This window comes from Myxine glutinosa, chromosome 7 (assembly GCF_964187855.1).
Source record: "Myxine glutinosa chromosome 7, kmMyxGlut1.1, whole genome shotgun sequence".
Classification (NCBI taxonomy): Eukaryota; Metazoa; Chordata; class Myxini; order Myxiniformes; family Myxinidae; genus Myxine; species Myxine glutinosa.
In genome coordinates this window covers 114594246-114614252 of record NC_136267.1, presented here as the reverse complement: position 1 = coordinate 114614252, position 20007 = coordinate 114594246, and positions in this window count along the sequence as shown.

Below are 20007 nucleotides of genomic sequence, written 5' to 3'. Positions count from 1 at the left end.
ATGATTCTGAACGCTTTGGTTTCAACAGCGTGAAGACGAGCTAGGTGTGAGGCAGGAGCACCAGCCCAGAGGGGAGAGCAGTACTCCATTGAGCTGCGGATGAAAGCCTTGTATGTGGTGAGGAGCTCAGGTGTGCCAAGGAAGGACTTCGCACGATGGAGGATGCCCAGTCGGTGACTGGCTTTGGAGGCCAGCTTGGAAATGTGGTTTTCCCAGGAAAGATCATGGCAGATAGTGAGACCCAAAAGCTTGAGTGACAGAACTTCTTGGAGAGGATTATTCAGAAAGTAGATGGGAGGGTTGTCCAGTCGGTCTTTTGGGAGAGACATCGTAAGAGTGTGAGATTTGTCAGGATTGAAAGACATGTTCCACTTGTTTGCCCAATCTGTGATTTTGTCCAGATCTGCAGAGAGTGAGGAGGCTGCAGACTGCCGATCTGAGGGATGAGGAATGGAGCGGCAGAGAGTGGAGTCATCAGCAAACAGATAGAGAGGATTTTCAAGAGAGTCAGAGAGATCATTGATGAAGACCAGAAAAAGCACAGGGCCCAGAATACTGCCTTGGGGAACTCCAGCCTGAACAGGAAGAGGAGATGAGAGAAACTCATTCAGGGCCACACGTTGACTACGACTAGAGAGGAAGTCCGCCAGCCATGCGTGGAGATTTCCATGGATACCAAAGGAGGAGGGTTTGGTGAGCAGAGCGGGGTGCCAGACCGTATCGAAGGCACGTGATATGTCGAGGGAGACAGCTCTGGTTTCCTGTTTGGCATTGAGGACCTCCATCCATTGTTGAGACAGCAGAAGCAGCATGTCCAGAGTAGAGTGACCTGGTCTGAAACCAAATTGATGATCAGAGATCAAGCCATTGGAGAAGAGGAAAGATTTCATATCCGAAGCAATGATGGATTCCATGACTTTGCTGATAATTGGGAGAAGGCTGATTGGTCTGTAGTTGCTAGGATCTGTTTTTGCACTTTTTTTGTGCAAAGCGGTGATGTTCGCTGATTTCCAAGCAGATGGCAGTTGACCTTGAGCAAAAGAGAGGGTGAAGAGAACAGAGAGAGGGAGAGAAAGAGCGGAAGAACAGGATTTTAGGACACGTGGGCTGATGCCGTCAGGTCCAGTTGCAGAATCAGAGTCGAAGGTTGACAGAAACTTTTCCACCTTGTCAGGAGGAAAGGACACGGAGCCCAGGAGCAGCTGGGTACGACTGGGTATGGTGGGTACAGAGAGGGATGGGTTTGGGACACAAGATTTAGAGGCAAACACAGAGTTGAGGCATTCAGCTTTTTCACGTGCGGAGTCAGCTGTGTAGCCGTTTGAGGTAAGGGAGGGGATGGAGGGGGAACAAACACCAGAAACAGATTTGACCAGACGCCACCAGGATTTGGAAGAGGGAGGCAGATAAGAGAGTTCGGTCTTGAGAACGGAGAGATATTGTTTCCTGGCTCTCCTGAGGGTGGACACACACTTGTTTCGGGCTTTGTGAAAGGAAATGAGATTTCCTTCCGTTGGATTTGCTTTCCAGGAGACGAAAGCAAGTTGTTTCTGGGCAACGGCCTCACCACAAGATTCCGTGTACCATGGACGGGAGGAAGGGTATGACAACTGAAGACGAGATGGGATAAATCTGTGCATGAGAGAGAGCAATTTACTTTGGAAGAATTCCCAGGATGAGTTGATGTCAGAGGTGGTAGAGATGGGAGACCAGTCCAGATGATTGATGGCTGCTTGAAGACCGTGCCAGTTGGCCTGAGTGAAATGCCAGACTCGTCGACGCTGAGCAGGCTCCCTGAGAATGGTCAGAGAGATGTCCACTTTAACAAGCACATGATCAGATGATCCGATTGGAGCAGAAGAAGAGCAGCAGACATTTTCAGGGAAGTTAGTCATAATCAAGTCCAGAAGAGAAGATGCTCCGTTGACTGAGATCCAGGTCGGGAAATTGACAGATTGTGTCAGTCCCAGTGAGTTTTCTTGACTCTACTGGTCCTTTTTCTCTGTTATGTCTTGATCCATTCAGTGTACTAGCTATTCTACGAGCCTCGACTCTGTATACCAAAAAAATCCCTGTTTGTGGAAAATATAATATTGATCATGCTAATCTATCATCGCCACAGTGGCATTGTGAGCTCTATGAGCTGAACCTTAACTGAAAGATCAGGACGGATTAGGGGCAAAATGATGCAATCTCGAAAAAATTAAATATAAGGGGCTGTGCACCTTTCATGGACGCACTGGAGACTTGTAAGGGAGAGATTATACAGTTGGCTGTTTTTTTATTCATTCATTTTACTTCGTACGACCCTACATATCAAGTGACATACAGTCGTGGCCAAAAAATATTGGCACACTTGCACTTTTTTTTTAAATGCAACATTTCTTCCAGAAAATTATTGAAATAAAAAAATCTTTTGGTATCCACAAATGTATTTCTTTGGTTTGCAGTGGAACAAAACAAAAAAAGCTGAAAAAATTACTAAATCTTATTCCACACAGAAAACCTAAAATGGCCCGGACAATATTATTGACACCTTTTAGAAGTTGTTAGAAATAATTAGATTTCAAGCAGGTGATTCTCCTTTACTTTGAAATTGAACTCACCCGTGGTGAGTTGCAGGTGCCTGCAATATATAAATCACTCTTTCAACCAGTGCGAATGGAGAAAAGGAGTCATTGTGCTGTTTTGTGTCACTGTGTGGACTGCAATGAGCATGGAGAAAATAAACAAAACCAAATAATTGTCTGCGGAGGTCAGAGACAAGATTGTAGCCAAGCATGGACAATCTTAAGGCTACAAGTCCATCTCCAGAGACATTGATGTTCCTGTGTCAACTGTACGCAATGTTATCAGGAAGTTTAAGGCCCATGTCACTGTAGCCAACCTCCCTGGACGTTGCCGCAAGAGAAAACTTGATCGAAGATTGCAGCGAAGGATTGTTCGAATGGTGGAGAAAGCACCTTGATCGATGCCAAACAGATTCAAACTGACCTTCATATAAAAGGTATGACAGTTTCAACTCACACCATCTGTTGCCAACTCAATGAAAGTCGGTTATATGGTAGGAGACCCAGGAGGACCCCACTGCTGAGAGAGAAACATAAGTTAGCCTGACTATAGTTTGCTAAAACACACCTGAACAAGCCAAAATCCTTCTGGAGAATGTCCTGTGGACAGATGAGACCAAATTAGAGCTTTTTGTGAAAGCACATCTCTATATTTACAGAAAACAAAATGAAGCCTTCACAGAAAAGAACACCCTCCCTACAGTCAAACATGGAGGGGTTCAGTGATGTTTTGGGGTTGTTGTGCTGCCTCTGGCACTGTGTGCCTTGAATGTGTGCATGGCATCATGAAATCAGGAGATTACGGAGGCATTTTGGAGCGCAATGTTGAACCCAGTGTCATTCATGGCTATAGGAAGCACTTGACTGCAGTTATTTTGTCCAAAGGCCGTGCTACCAAATATTAAGCCGAGGGTGTCAATAATTTTGTCGATGCCATTTCTTTTTATTTTCTGATTTCAAAGGATATATTAAGTTCTGAATCAAAAACAAAGGTTCTGTAATATTAACACTGAAATAAAGAATTGTGGAGACCAAATTCTTTTGTGAATTTCAACTTATTTTTAGAGAAAATTATGAGTTATTTGAAAAAAGTGCAAGAGACTTGTTCTTCTCTGTATTTGTACAGCTTGAGTCTAGATGTCTGTTTTCAACATAATATGTATTTCAAGGGCTTAGAAACAGCTTGTTAAATATATATACCATGATGGTATTCTGATGTGTGCAAATGGCTAATGAAAGTGGCTAATTTTGGCTAATGAAAGTGCAAATGGCTAATGAAAGTGCAAATGCTTTTTCATCATAATTTCTTTATTTCAAAACACATCTTACTCAACATTTAATACCGGTACACCTTTCATGGTGTAATGCCAACATTAAAAGCTTTCGATGGGCTTTATTGGTGCTATGGTTTGGAAGAGATTATCCAACACATGATGTCATTATCATGCTTATTACAGGGGTGCGTTATACCTTGTGTATCAGGTAGCATATCTACATAATTCAAGCAGGTAGAGCGTTGTTCTTTTCAGAAGTTGTAGAACGCATAACACAATAGTCTGTTGCTTGTACATAACAGGATGGGTCCCAATATTAAATAATGTATGTTTATGTGTTTTTTTATTTATAGTCACTTGTTAAATATATGCATGTAAATATATAGCTTTAGTGATGTTCTTGTAAAGTGCAATAACTTTTGATTTCTCAGTTTGCTATACGTTTTGTTGTTTGGTTTTGTTGGAGTGCATATTTTTGCAACATTTTCCCAGGTGTTTTTCTCTCCAAGCGTAAAATATATGTGAAACTGTCGTGAATACATGCAACACCTTGTCCAGAGTTGTTTTGTAAATGTCAGATATCTAAAATAAACTTCAGTTGAAATTTCTGACCTTTTCTGGCCACAACATCTCTCTAAACAAATGTACTTTTGCAATAGCTCTAAATAACTGTATTACGATTTTCTAAAGGTAAATTGTAGAGTTAACATGATGAAAAAATAACAAACAGGTCTAGAATGATTAATCGTGCTGAATAGTGGTGAGTAGTCTGTATCTAAGGCTTCCTGTAACACCTCTACTGAATAGGTGGATTTAGCCCCCCCCCCCTAAATTTAGGGGGTGAAGTTTTGGGGTTGCCCACCCCACTACATTTTGAGGGGGAGTGAAAAAAATCACGACCAAATCTCCAAAAGGCAAAATAAAAAAAACAAGACCGATAGTTTAACAATGGCGCAGCTGGGCTTGGATCTGCTGAGTGGAGGATCTGCTGTTCCCCTGTCATGTCACCAGACCCTCAGCTCTGTTTTTGGTGGACGTTTGTGAGGGACATACATACACTGGATGGCAAACGCTGTTCCAGACAACATTGCCCTACGGGCTATGTCGTAAAAAGGTGGCTGCCGTACCACGTGACCCATGATGTCATCAATTTTTTTTTTCGACCAATTTATCCCGAGATCATGCTCAAGAAATTTCATACTGATCAGATCGTGTTCTACTTGTCGTTTTATGACGTCATAATGAAGGCACTGCTGACATTGTTATTAACATACCTTATTCGCCATGAGGAATACTTGACAATGAGCATTGTTTGAATTTTTTTCAGTGAGCGGTTTCGGAGATCTTGAGGTGTAACATTTTTTCAAGATGGTGTCCGTACCACGTGACCTATGACATCATAATTATGAATAAAAATTCTACAGGCGGAGGCACTCCTCTGGTAAAAATTTTGTGTCAATGGGACCAACGGTTGCAGAGAAAATGAATTTTAAAAATGCAAACATGCACGCACATACAGTACATACGCCACACGTACTCCAAACGTACGCCACACGTACTCCAAACGTACGCCACACGTACTCCAAACGTACGCCACACGTACTCCAAACGTACGCCACACGTACTCCAAACGTGCGCCACACGTACTCCAAACATATGCCACACGTACTCCAAACGTGCGCCACACGTACTCCAAACGTACGCCACACATGTGCAACCAAATGCCTAATCTTGCTTTTGGCTTTGCAAGCGCAGGGAAATTAGAGGATTATAAGCAATGGGACAAGCCCAATGGCCGAGAGATATGCACACTCGCTTGAAGCTGTCTAACCTGCGTTTAAATCCCAACACAGCTATCAACTGTCATCCCGGTGACAGGTAGGGTGATTCATCAATGTGTGTGCCCTCCCTTAGAATCAGATGGACGTTAAACTGGGCGTCAAATCTGCTAAATGCTGGGACATCAAATCTGCCTCACCCTCCTCCCCCCCCCCCCCTCTCTAACTGCCCCTCCTCATTCTTGCCAGCTCTCTCCCCCACCCCTACTCCCTCTTGTCTCTCCCCTCCCCCTTCTCACCTCTCCCTCTCTCTTTCCCTCACTCTCACTCCCCTCCTTGCACCACCCTCCCTTCAGGAGTGCATCGTATAACGACATGTGGTGAGGCTTTGCTCTTCCTCCCATTCTTTCTCCAACCCTCCCGTCTCTCCACCCCTCCCCCTCCCTTCCTGTCTCTCTCCCTCCCTCCCCATTCCCCTCCCTCATTGAATCCCTCGCTCCTTTCCCCCACCCTACCTTTCTACCCCACCCATCTCTGTCTCCCTCCCCCATCCCCCACCTCTCTCTCTCCCTCCCCCCCCCCCTCTCATCTATCTCTCCCTCCTCCTCCCCACCTCTCTCTCTCCCTCCCACCACTCTCTGTCTCTCCCTCCTCTCTCTCCCTCCCCCCCCCCCACCCTTCTCTGTTTCTCCCCCTCCTATCTCTCCACCACCACTCTCTGTCTCTCCCTCCTCTCTCCCCTCCCTCCCCCACCCTTCTCTGTTTCTCCCCCTCCTATCTCTCCACCACCACTCTCTGTCTCTCCCTCCTCTCTCTCCCCCTCCCCCACCCTTCTCTGTTTCTCCTCCTCCTATCTCTCCCTCCCACCACTCTCTGTCTCTCCCTCCTCTCTCTCCCCCCACCCTTCTCTGTTTCTCCCCCTGCTATCTCTCCACCACCACTCTCTGTCTCTCCCTCCTCTCTCCCCCCCCCCCCTTCTCTGTTTCTCCCCCTCCTATCTCTCCATCACCACACTCTTTCTCCCCCCTCTCTCTTTTTCTCCCTCCCTCTCTCTTTTTCTCCCTCCCTCTCTCTTTCTCCCTCCCCCTCTCTTTCTCCCTCCCCCCTCTCTCTTTCTCCCTCCCCCCTCTCTCTTTCTCCCCCCTCTCTCTTTCTCCCCTCCCCTCTCCATTTCTCCCTTCCCCTCTCTCTTTCTCCCGCGCCCCTCCTTTCTCTTTCTCCCCCCCCCCCCTCCTCTCTCTTTCTCCCCACGCCCCTCTCTCTCCCCCCCCCCCCCTCTCTCTGTTTCCTCCACCATTCTCTGACTCTCTCCACCTCCCCTCCTCTCTCTCCACCACTCTTAATATACCCGTCAGCACAGCGCACCTGTACTGCCCGACAACACCGGGTACCTCTACTAGTAATACATAAGCAAATGTTTCAATGATATCTAAAACAGCTTCTGCTACAAAGGCATTCTGAGGAAAACAACATGAAAACATCCTTCAGAGTGGCCCTGTACCGGTCGCACAACAAATAATCCTCTACCGCCATCTTGTGGTTATTATAGGAGCTGCAGATGCTGTCTGTCCAGCACTTTTCTGTACAGTATGTGTGATACCTCTGTGAAATATCAAGAAACCCTTGCAATATTTAGTGTTAGTGGTGAAGATACCAAGAGACTTTGGTTGCGATGTCAAAGTATGGAGGATGGCACAGCAGGAAGTAGCCTTTCTATCGTCTTTGGACCAATATCACTGCAGGGATTTCCAAGCCTTCTAGTTCACCCCGACGAGCAGATTGTCACATTTACTGTTTTGCAAAGTTCATTGCCGAACAAAACATCATCAAACAGGAAATCAATGTCAGACAAGTCTTATAAATGAATTATACGGTTAAAAGCATTTTTCATGTGAAGCTTCGGATAATCTTTTGCCATTTTAAACAAAAGACTTCAAAAGACAAAAGACTTAAAAAGAGATTTAAAACAAACACTCGTTTTTGTGCTTTGTTAATCTAATGGTGCAGGCGATATCGATCCCGCTTACACTTCGAGAAGGATATCGTGGGGTCTTTAAGGTCCACCAACTAACGCTGGCAGACGGGACCTCCACCACCGAATGTATTTGTTTGTACCTCCAAGTTATGTTTTTGCCTGTGTGTTTGTCTGTCTGTAAGCAGGATATCTCAAAAAGTTACAGATGGAGGCGGATTAAATTTGACGCTTGGGAAGTCTCTTTACTCAGCAACGGATCCCCGTTTTCTTCAATTACCATGAATCCCATCCTCGTCGCCAATGTGACGTCGTCGACACCAAGAGACACAGAAACCAGCGTGATTACGGGTCACAACTATCGCTTGCGGTGCAAATCTTAATCAGCCATATTAGAACCTCCTCCTTCCGGTTGTTGTTGTTGTTGTTGTTTCCCAGCATCATGACAGTACAGAGGACTAGCATATAGGGGCCGCCCACATCAGCTTTCTTGAAAGTCCAGTAAAAATCCTGCATGCCGACCGGCTCCTAATCGCTTTACTGATGAGTTCAATAAAAAAAACATTATGTTTCACTTCACAACCACATGGTGAACCTATCTGTAAATATAAATTGTCAATAAGAATGAAAAATACAGTGAAACACGCAAAAACCGGACCTTTCGTGGCAGAGTTGTTGTTGTTGTTGTTTATGTGCTCCTTCCGTGCCTGTCACTTTATTCTAAAATCTTAAATGGTTCCTGCTGCCATACATTAAACATCTTCATCCAATTCAGAAAGATAGACGGACTTTTAAAAGAGAAACCTGTATCTTCATATTTAAACAGACGTTGATTACTTTCCAAGTATTACACTGGTCAACAGCCAAATTGGTTCTGACTTATTTTCAACTGTTTCTAACCAATTTGGTGCCCACGAATCCCAATCTGACCTTAAAATTTCGCTATCACGTGACCTTGACGCAGTACATCATAAGTGTGGAAAAAATATTTAGAGCATGCGAATTTCTTGATCAAGTCTCAATAAGTCTATTTATTGTCACAACAAATAATATGAACGTAAAGTTTTTATTTACATCACATTACAAGTGCTTCTGAACTTTACTTTTGCGTTTGTAGGAACAATCACTTTCACGCTGTAAAGTCCAACAGTAGTCACCCATCATGTTTGGATTGAATGGGCCTTGATATCGAGTCTCCATGATGGCAATTTCCTGGTGAAACCTTTCTCCGTGTTCATCACTGACGTCGCCAAGATTTTGTGGAAAGAAGTCCAGATGAGAATGGAAGAAATGTATCTTGAGTGACATTCGAGCACCGAGCGCCTGGTAACTCTTCAACATCTTGTGCACAAGCTCTTCATAATTTGGTGCTCGAAAATCCAAGGTAATTGTTTGCAAGAGCCACAAAGCTATCCCAAGCAACGCTTTCCAGCTCAGATAATCTCGTTACAAAGTCCTGATTAGTGAGTACAAGACGAATTTGAGGACCATTGAAAACACCCGCCTTTACTTTGGCCTCAGATACAATGCCTTGGAACTTCATTAGCAAGTAGTGGAAGCCGGCACCATCTTGATCCATGGCCTTCACAAAGTTCTTCATCAAACCAAGTTTCAAATGAAGTGTTGGTAAGAATACCTTCTCAGGGTCAACAAGAGGTTTGTGAATTTCAAATGAAGTGGTATTCCTATGGTATACTGGTTCTCAAAAACTGGATGTGCTGGTGAAAATTGGATATCATAATCAAAATCTACATGTTCATGTTTGTTAGAATCACCTCAAAATATACTAGAACCATAAAACTTTAATAATTTTGTTGACCAGTGTAAGGCCAAAAAATATATATTGCTGGTCTCTGGTCAGACCAAAGTTCCAGAATTGATGCGGCGATGCGGTTTTTTTTTTCTTTTCTTTTTTTGAAAAGCATGGATTGCACATATAGAGGTTTTTTTTTGTATCCTCGTGCCTTGCGGTCCTCCTCATCTGCTGTGGTGCCGTCCAGAGAGAAATTAAAGACAGCCAATGGGACTTGTAGGTCTTTTTTTTTGTAAATAATGAACACAAGCTTAAGTTATTTTAAAATGTATTTATTCTGAAAATCATTAAGTTCTTCAAGCATATTATAGACTGCCATTTCGTTCTCGAGATCGCCTCGCCGTACCGTCAAACATTCCAATGCGTCGATCGCGTCAACACTGCGCATGCGCAAGTGGTCCAACAGGCCGATGGTCTCCCGCGATCTCTTCTCCCAGTCCACCAGATTATCACAGACACTTACAACTTCATGACAGACGAGATAGGATCCAGTCCTAACTAACGAGACCAGCTGCAGCTCTCTCGGTCTTCTGGTTGCTTCACAGGAACCCAACAAAGAACGTCTTCGTTTCAATAAATGACAATATCCAGCCGCGTGAGCGTCACGTGAGCGTCATCCATGGCAACCGGTTCCGGCCGCCATCTTCGGCGGCATAAACAACATGGCGGGAAAGCTGTCGTTTGATCAGACGGACCTGTCAGTTTAGGCCCGTAGGTTGCCCGTTGAGGCGTTTTCGCAGTATTGCGAGAAACTGAGGCTGTGTCATCTGCCTGTGGACCCACAAGTACGCCACACACTCCACAAGTACGCCACACGTACGCCACACACACTCCACAAGTACGCCACACACTCTCCACACGTACACCACAAGTACGCCACACGTACGCCATACGCACTCCACATGTACGTAACCAAATGCCTAATCCTGCTTTTCGCTTCACGAGCGAAGGTATCAACCTCATGAGCCATATTCTTACCTGAGAGCTGCAGTCAAGGCAGCCATGAATATGTTCTAGCGTTGTGTCGTCCAGAAAACGGTAGAATGACAAGCCCGATCCCTTATGAAATCGGGCTGTACATCCGACAGCACAACAACTCTTTAACATCGTCTAGGGGGCAATTTATATGTGAGACGAGTTTCAAATTGCCGCCATTACGTATGGTGGCAGAAGCAATGTTTTGCCACCCAAGCGGTCACGTGACTAAGACGATGTCGTCACATGCAACTTCCCAATTGGATTTATGACGTCATGGCACACAAAACTACTCATATCTTTAGAACGGCTGGTTGGATTTGGACAAACTAAACGCAGTTTTGTAGGGGAGTACCGTGCGCGAACGTCGATACCAAATGTGAAAAAACAATGTTGACGCGCAGGGTCAAAATCGATGCGCGCGCTGACCAGAACCCGGAAATATATTTTTCTCGGCCTAATCGATCATTTCTTCTTGTTTCCATACTTTTTCCAGAAACATCCCTACATCAGTTTTCTTTTCTTTTTTAAATGTTTTTATTACTTGTTAAATAGCTTCCCAACGACCTCAAAGTAAATCGAAGGAAATTTACTATGAATTACTTTCATCTATTTACATCATTTCCTCCATCTTGCGGAAGTACCTTCAGGACGTGAGTCAGCATTATCTTCTTCATTTTAACATACCTACTCGGCATGAGGCTCGCATAAGCTATGCTGCTCTACTGAATTTGGCTGACCCTGCTAAAGGAAGGGTTGCTAAATGTGACAGCGAGGCAATGGGCCATGTGTTGGTTTGGGGGATGTATTGGTTTGGTGGATGTGTTGGTTTGGGGGATGTATTGGTTTGGTGGATGTGTTAGTTTTGCGGATGTGTTGGTTTGGGGGACATATTGGTTTGAACGAATCGAACACATGCGCCAAACCAACATGTGCGCCATCTGCCAAACAAATACACCAAACAAACCAACACATCCGCCAAACCAACACATCCACCAAACCAAATCATCCACCAAACCAACACATCCGCCAAACCAACAGTTCCGCCAAACCAACAGATCCGCCAAACCAACACATGAACCAAAACAACACATCCGCAAAACCAACACATCCGCCAAACCAACACATCCGCCAATCCCACACTTCCGGCAAACCAAGACATCCACAAAACTAATATATCCGCCAAACCAACACATTCGCAAAACCAAAACATCCACCAAAACAATACATCTGCCAAACTAAAACATCCGACAAACCAACATATTCACCAGACCAACACATGCACCAAACCAACACATCTGCGAAACCAACACAAACGCGAAACTAACACAAATGCGAAACTAACACATCCGCCAAACTGACACATCCGCCAAACCAACACATCCAACAAACCAAATCATCCACCAAACCAACACATCCGCCAAAGCAACACATCCGCCAAACCAACACATCCACCAAAACAGAACATATGCCAAACAAATACATCACACAAGCCAACACATCTGCCAAACCAACACATCCTCCAAACCAAATCAACCACCAAACCAACACATCCGCCAAACCAACACATCCGCCAAAGCAACACATCCGCCAAAGCAACACATCAGCCAAAGCAACAGATCAGCCAAAGCAACACTTCCGCCAAACTAACACATCCGCCAAACCAACACATCCACCAACTCAACACGTGCGTGACACCAATATATCCGCCAAACCAACACATCCGCCAATCCAACACATCCACCAAACCAACACATCCGCCAGACCAACACATCCGCCAAACCAACACATCCGCAAAACCAACATAAACGCGAAACTAACACATCCGCCAAACCAACACATCCACCAACTCAACACGTGCGTGACACCAATATATCCGCCAAACCAACACATGCGCCGAAGCAACACATGCGCCAAAGCAACACATGCACCAAACCAACACATGCGCCACACCAACACATGCGCCAAACCAACACATGCGCCAAACCAACACATGCGCCAAACCAACACATGCGCCAAACCAACACATCTGCCAAACCAATACATCTGCCAAAACAACACATCTGTCAAACGAATGCAGCCGCCGAACCAACACATCCACCAAAACAATACATCTGCCAAACTAATACAGCGGCCAAACCAACACATCCACCAAACAAACACATCCGCCAAAAAAATACATCCTGGTGGCGGACCATAAGAGGGTTGCAGGCAGATCTTGTGCGACCTGTAGGAATATTTGGGGGACAGAGCCCAGAGAGAGCTGGTGGAGCAAGGCCGGAGAGGAGTCGGTAGAAGACGGAAAGACCACCAACCTGCCTGCGGTGAGTAAGTGAAAGGCCCTCGGAGATAGCATCATCGCAGGAGATTCCAATGATTCTGAACGCTTTGGTTTCAACAGCGTGAAGACGAGCTAGGTGTGAGGCAGGAGCACCAACCCAGAGGGGAGAGCAGTATTCCATTGAGCTGCAGATGAAAGCCTTGTATGTGGTGAGGAGCTCAGGTGTGCCAAGGAAGGACTTCACACGACAGAGGATGCCCAGTCGGTGACTGGCTTTGGAGGCCAGATTTGAAATGTGGTTTTCCCAGGAAAGATCATGGCAGATAGTGAGACCCAAAAGCTTGAGTGACAGAACTTCTTGGAGATGATTATTCAGAAAGTAGATGGGAGGGTTGTCCAGTCGGTCTTTTCGGAGAGACATCGTAAGAGTGTGAGATTTGTCAGGATTGAAAGACATGTTCCACTTGTTTGCCCAGTCTGTGATTTTGTCCAGGTTTGCAGAGAGTGAGGAGGCTGCAGACTGCCGATCTGAGGGATGAGGAATGGAGCGGCAGAGAGTGGAGTCATCAGCAAAGAGATAGAGAGGATTTTCAAGAGAGTCAGAGCGATCATTGATGAAGACCAGAAAAAGCACAGGGCCCAGAACACTGCCTTGGGGAACTCCAGCCTGAACAGGAAGAGGAGATGAGAGAACCCCATTCAGGGCCACACGTTGACTACGACTAGAGAGGAAGTCCGCCAGCCATGCGTGGAGATTTCCATGGATACCAAAGGAGGAGAGTTTGGTGAGCAGAGCGGGGTGCCAGACCGTATCGAAGGCACGTGATATGTCGAGGGAGACAGCTCTAATTTCCTGTTTGGCATTGAGGACCTCCATCCATTGTTGAGACAGCAGAAGCAGCATGTCCAGAGTAGAGTGACCTGGTCTGAAACAAAATTGATGATCAGAGATCAAGCCATTGGAGAAGAGGAAAGATTTCATATCCGAAGCATTGATGGATTCCATGACTTTGCTGATAATTGGGAGAAGGCTGATTGGTCTGTAGTTGCTAGGATCTGTTTTTGCACCTTTTTTGTGCAAAGCGGTGATGTTGGCTGATTTCTAAGCAGGTGGCAGTTGACCTTGAGCAAAAGAGAGGGTGAAGAGAACAGAGAGAGGGAGTGAAAGAGCGGAAGAACAGGATTTTAGGACCCGTGGGCTGATGCCGTCAGGTCCAGTTGCAGAATCAGAGTCAAGGGTTGACAGAAACTTTTCCACCTTGTCAGGAGGAAAGGACACGGAGTCCAGGAGCAGCTGGGTACAACTGGGTATGGTGGGTACAGAGAGGGATGGGTTTGGGACACAAGATTTAGAGGCAAACACAGAGTTGAGGCATTCAGCTTTTTCACGTGCGGAGTCAGCTGTGTAGCCGTTTGAGGTAAGGGAGGGGATGGAGGGGGAACAAACACCAGAAACAGATTTGACCAGACGCCACCAGGATTTGGAAGAGGGAGACAGATAAGAGAGTTCGGTCTTGAGAACGGAGAGATATTGTTTCCTGGCTCTCCTGAGCGTGGACACACTTGTTTCGGGCTTTGTAAAAGGAAATGAGATTTCCTTCCTTTGGATTTGCTTTCCAGGAGACGAAGGCAAGTTGTTTCTGGGCAACAGCCTCACCACAAGATACCGTGTACCATGGACGGGAGGAAGGGTATGACAACTGAAGACGAGATGGGATAAATCTGTGCATGAGACAGAGCAATTTACTTTGGAAGAATTCCCAGGATGAGTTGATGTCAGAGGTGGTAGAGATGGGAGACCAGTCCAGATGATTGATGGCTGCTTGAAGACCGCGCCAGTTGGCCTGAGTGAAATGCCAGACTCGTCGACGCTGAGCAGGCTCCCTGAGAATGGTCAGAGAGATGTCCACCTTAACAAGCACATGATCAGATGAGCAAAAGAAGAGCAGCAGACATTTTCAGGGAAGTTAGTCACAACCAAGTCCAGAAGAGAAGATGCTCCGTTGACTGAGATCCGGGTCGGGAAATTGACAGATTGTGTCAGTCCCAGTGAGTCGCAGAAGTCCTTTGCTGAGGAGCCATGGCTGGTGAGAGAGGTACGCACACCCAGCCAACTGGCATGGTGACAATTGAAATCACCACATATGAGGAAGAGAGAGTTTGGATGAGTAGATAGAAGTTGGTCCATATTATCAGACAGCGAGATGTAGATGGAGTCATCACTGTTTGGTGGACGGTACAACACACATATGAACAAGAGGTGGGAGCGAAGGGGAAGCCGTAGCCACAGCTATTCCTGGGGGTGAGGTGGAGAGAGTGCATTGCAGGGCGAGTGAGGAAGAGAGTTTTTGATAAAAATAGCAACCCCACCTCCAGGACGTGGCTCAGGTCTATCATACCGGAGGAGGGAGTAACCCGGGAGAGATACTAAGGAATCAGAGACATCATGAAGGAGGAAAGTTTCTGCGAAGCAGATCACGTCTGGTTTGACAGAAGCAACCTGTATGGAGAGATCAGTTAAGTTTGAGCGAAGGCCCCGGATGTTTGAGGTCCATACCGTTAATGAAGAGGAAGGGGGAGCATCAGATACAGAACAGGGGGGAGGAGGGGTAGGGTAAGATGTGGAAGAGGTGGAAGAGGTAGGGAGAGCTGTTGAAGGTGTGTCAGAGATTTCAGAATAGCTCGGAGAAAGGGAAGGATGGGACGGACAAAAGGTTTGATGGTGATTGGGTGAGGCACAATGAGGTGTTATTTGAGGAGGGGGAAGAGCGAGGCAGAAGGTTGGGGGATATGGAGGTGAGAGTTGGAAGGGGGAAGAAGCGGGGAGGACGCTTTGAGGAGGGGGAGTGAGAGGGGGGAAATTGAGAAGAAATGAGGGTGGGGAGATTTGAAGGGGAGGGGCGAGGGGGGAGTTTAGGAGGGAAGGGACAAGGGGAGGGATTTGAAAGGGATGGGATATGGGGGAGATTTGGAGGGGAGGGGTGAGGGGGGAGTCTAGGATGGGAGGGGCGAGGGTGAGTCTTGGAGGGGAGGGGTGTGGGGGAAGTTTAGGAGGGAAGGGGCTAGGGGGGAGATTTGAAAGGGATGGGTGATGGGGAGGATTAGGAGGGGAGGGGAAAGGGGGAAGATTTGAAAGGGATGGGTGATGGGGAAGATTTGGAGGGGAGGGGTGGTGGGGACGATTTGGAGGGGAGGGGTTATGGGGAAGATTTGGAGGGGAGGGGTGAGATTGGATTTTAGAAAGTGTACGATTAATGGGAAACGAACATTTATTGCAAAATGAGTTTCTTGTGACTTTCGAGTCAAAAATACGTTTAAGGACGCTAGATGGAGGATGGAGTGCAGGAGAGTTTAGGGAATGTAGAAAAGAGGCACTATAAGAGATGGAATTTTTTTTTGGGATGAATAGATTTGGTGAGCAAGTTGAAAGCAGCCTTTTAAAGAAGCAGAAGAAAAAGGTGTTATAATATACGACGGAATACAGAACTTGAGGGGAAAGTGTAAACATTTTAAGGTTAATAACAGTGAAAACTATCTGGAGAAATGGGGGAGAAACACGTGGTCGAAGAACGAACGAACGAATAAGAACGAATAAACGAATGAGAACAAAGAATAAGAACAGGGAAGGAAATGTTTTTTGTTTTTGTTTTTTTGAGTTGAGATTTTAAACAACGAAGTAGGCTATGGGGTGAAAAGACCGGGAAAAGCAGAGAACGAAAGTTATTGGAGCACAAACGACGGACCGCTGTGAGAAAAACAAAGCCTCAAGGTTGGACACTGTACAAGGCCTCAAAAGACACGACACGAATTAACACGATTTTCTATGCAGGTATGAAAGATTTGCACCGAAAATCTTCCTCGGGACACAATATACGTACACACACCATAAAATAAATACAGTTATAACGAAAATACAAATTGGAACAATTACTTAACTTCGATTTCTATGGAGACCGTGGACAGCTGCGAAAAAACGAAACCTCACCGGCAAGACCGGAAGCGGGAGCGATATGCCAAATCTGCCAAATCGGAAGCGATCTGCCAAACAAATACATCAGACAAGCCAACACATCTGCCAAACCAACACATCCACCAAACCAAATCAACCACCAAACCAACACATCCGCCAAACCAACACATCCGCCAAAGCAACACATCCGCCAAAGCAACACAAACGCGAGACCAACACTTCCGCCAAACTAACACATCCGCCAAACTAACACATCCGCCAAACTAACACATCCGCCAAACAAACACATCCGCCAAACAAACACATCCGCCAAACAAACACATCCGCCAAAATAAAACATTCGCCAAACAAACACATGCGCCAAACAAACACATGAGCCAAAAAACACATCAGCCAAACAAACACATCCGCCAAACAAACACATCCGCCAAAATAAAACATTCGCCAAACAAACACATCCGCCAAACAAACACATCCGACAAACTAACACATCCGCCAAACAAACACATGCGCCAAACAAACACATGCGCCAAACAAGCACATGAGCCAAACTAACACATGCGCCAAACTAAGACATCCACCAAAGAAACACGTGCCCCAAACTAAGTCATCCGCCAAAGAAACACATGCGCCAAACTAACACATCCGCCAAACAAACACATGCGCCAAACAAACACATGCGCCAAACTAACACATGCGCCAAACTAACACATCCACCAAAGAAACACATGCACCAAACTAACACATCCGCCAAACCAATACATCCGCTAAACCAATACATACGCCAAACCAATACATCCGCCAAACTAACACATCCGCCAAACCAATACATCCGCCAAACCAAAACATCCGCCAAACCAACGCATCCGCCAAACCAACACATCCGCCAAACAAACACATCCGCCAACCCAACACATCCGACAAACCAACACATCCGCCAAACTAACACATCCGCCAAACCAATACATCCGCCAAACCAAAACATCCGCCAAACCAACACATCCGCCAAACCAACACATCCGCCAAACAAACACATCCGCCAAACCAACACATCCGCCAAACAAACACATCCGCCAAACAAACACATCAGCCAAACCAACACATCCACCAAACTAACACATCCGTCAAACTAACACATCCGCCAAACAAACATCCGCCAAACCAACACATCCACTCCGCCAAACCAAATCATCCACCAAACCAACACATCCGTCAAACCAAATCATCCGCCAAGCCAACACATCCGCCAAACCAAATCATCCGCCAAACCAACACATCCGCCAAACCAATTCACCCGCCAAACCAACACATCCGCCAAATCAATACATCAACCAAAACAAATACACCAAACAAACCAACACATCAGCCAAACCAACACATCCATCAAAACAACACGTCAGCCAAACCAACACATCTGCCAACCCAACACATCCAACAAACCAATACATCCGCCAAACCAACACATCCGCCAAACCAACACATCCGCCAAAGCAACACAAACGCGAAACTAACACATCCGCCAAACCAACACATCCGCCAAACCAACACAAACGCGAAACTAACACATCCGCCAAACCAACACATCCGCCAAACCAACACAAACGCGAAACTAAAACATCCGCCAAACCAACACATCCGCCAAACCAACACAAACGCGAAACTAACACATCCGCCAAACCAACACAAACGCGAAACTAACACATCCGCCAAAGCAACACAAACGCGAAACTAACACATCCGCCAAACCAACACATCCGCCAAACCAACACAAACGCGAAACTAACACATCCGCCAAACCAACACAAACGCGAAACTAACACATCCACAAAAGCAACACAAACGCGAAACTAACACATCCGCCAAACCAACACATCCGCCAAACCAACACATCCGCCAAAGCAACACAAACGCGAAACTAACACATCCGCCAAACCAACACATCCGCCAAAGCAACACAAACGCGAAACTAACACATCCGCCAAACCAACACATCCGCCAAACCAACACATCCGCCAAACCAACACATCCGCCAAACCAACACATCCACCAAACCAACACAAACGCGAAACTAACACATCCGCCAAACCAACACATCCGCCAAACCAACACATCCGCCAAACCAACACATCCGCCAAACCAACACATCCGCCAAACCAACACATCCGCCAAACCAACACATCCGCCAAACCAACACATCCGCCAAAGCAACACAAACGCGAAACTAACACATCCGCCAAACCAACACATCCGCCAAAGCAACACAAACGCGAAACTAACACATCCGCCAAACCAACACATCCGCCAAAGCAACACAAACGCGAAACTAACACATCCGCCAAACCAACACATCCGCCAAACCAACACATCCGCCAAACCAACACATCCGCCAAACCAACACATCCGCCAAACCAACACATCCGCCAAACCAACACATCCGCCAAACCAACACATCCGCCAAACCAACACATCCGCCAAACCAACACATCCGCCAAACCAACACAAACGCGAAACTAACACAAACGCTCTATTCACACCCGATTAATAAATCTTTCACAAGAGGCCATTTGGCCCATCATGTCCGTGCTCTCGCCACACCCGATTAATAATTAATCTTTCACAAGAGGTCATTTGGTCCATCATGTCCGTGCTCTCGCCACACCCGATTAATAATTAATCTTTCACAAGAGTCCATTTGGCCAATCATGTCCTTGCTCTCGCCACACCCGATTAATAAATTAATCTTTCACAAGAGGCCATTTGGCCCATCATGTCCGTGCTCTATCCACACCCGATTAATAAATTAACCTTTCACAAGAGGTGATTTGGCCCATCCTGCCTGTGCTCTATCCACACCCGATTAATTAATTAATCTTTCACAAGAGGCCATTTGGCCCATCATGTCCGTGCTCTATCCACACCCGATTAATAATTAACCTTTCACAAGAGGTGATTTGGCCCATCCTGCCTGTGCTCTCGCCACACCCGATTAATTAATTAATCTTTCACAAGAGGCCATTTGGCCCATCCTGCCTGTGCTCTATCCACACCCGATTAATTAATTAATCTTTCACAAGAGGCCATTTGGCCCATCCCACCTGTGCTCTATCCACACCCGATTAATTAATTAATCTTTCACAAGAGGCCATTTGGCCCATCCTGCCTGTGCTCTATCCACACCCGATTAATAATTATCTTTCACAAGAGGTGATTTGGCCCATCCTGCCTGTGCTCTATCCACACCCGATTAATTAATTAATCTTTCACAAGAGGCCATTTGGCCCATCCCACCTGTGCTCTATCCACACCCGATTAATAATTATCTTTCACAAGAGGTGATTTGGCCCATCATGTCCGTGCTCTATCCACACCCGATT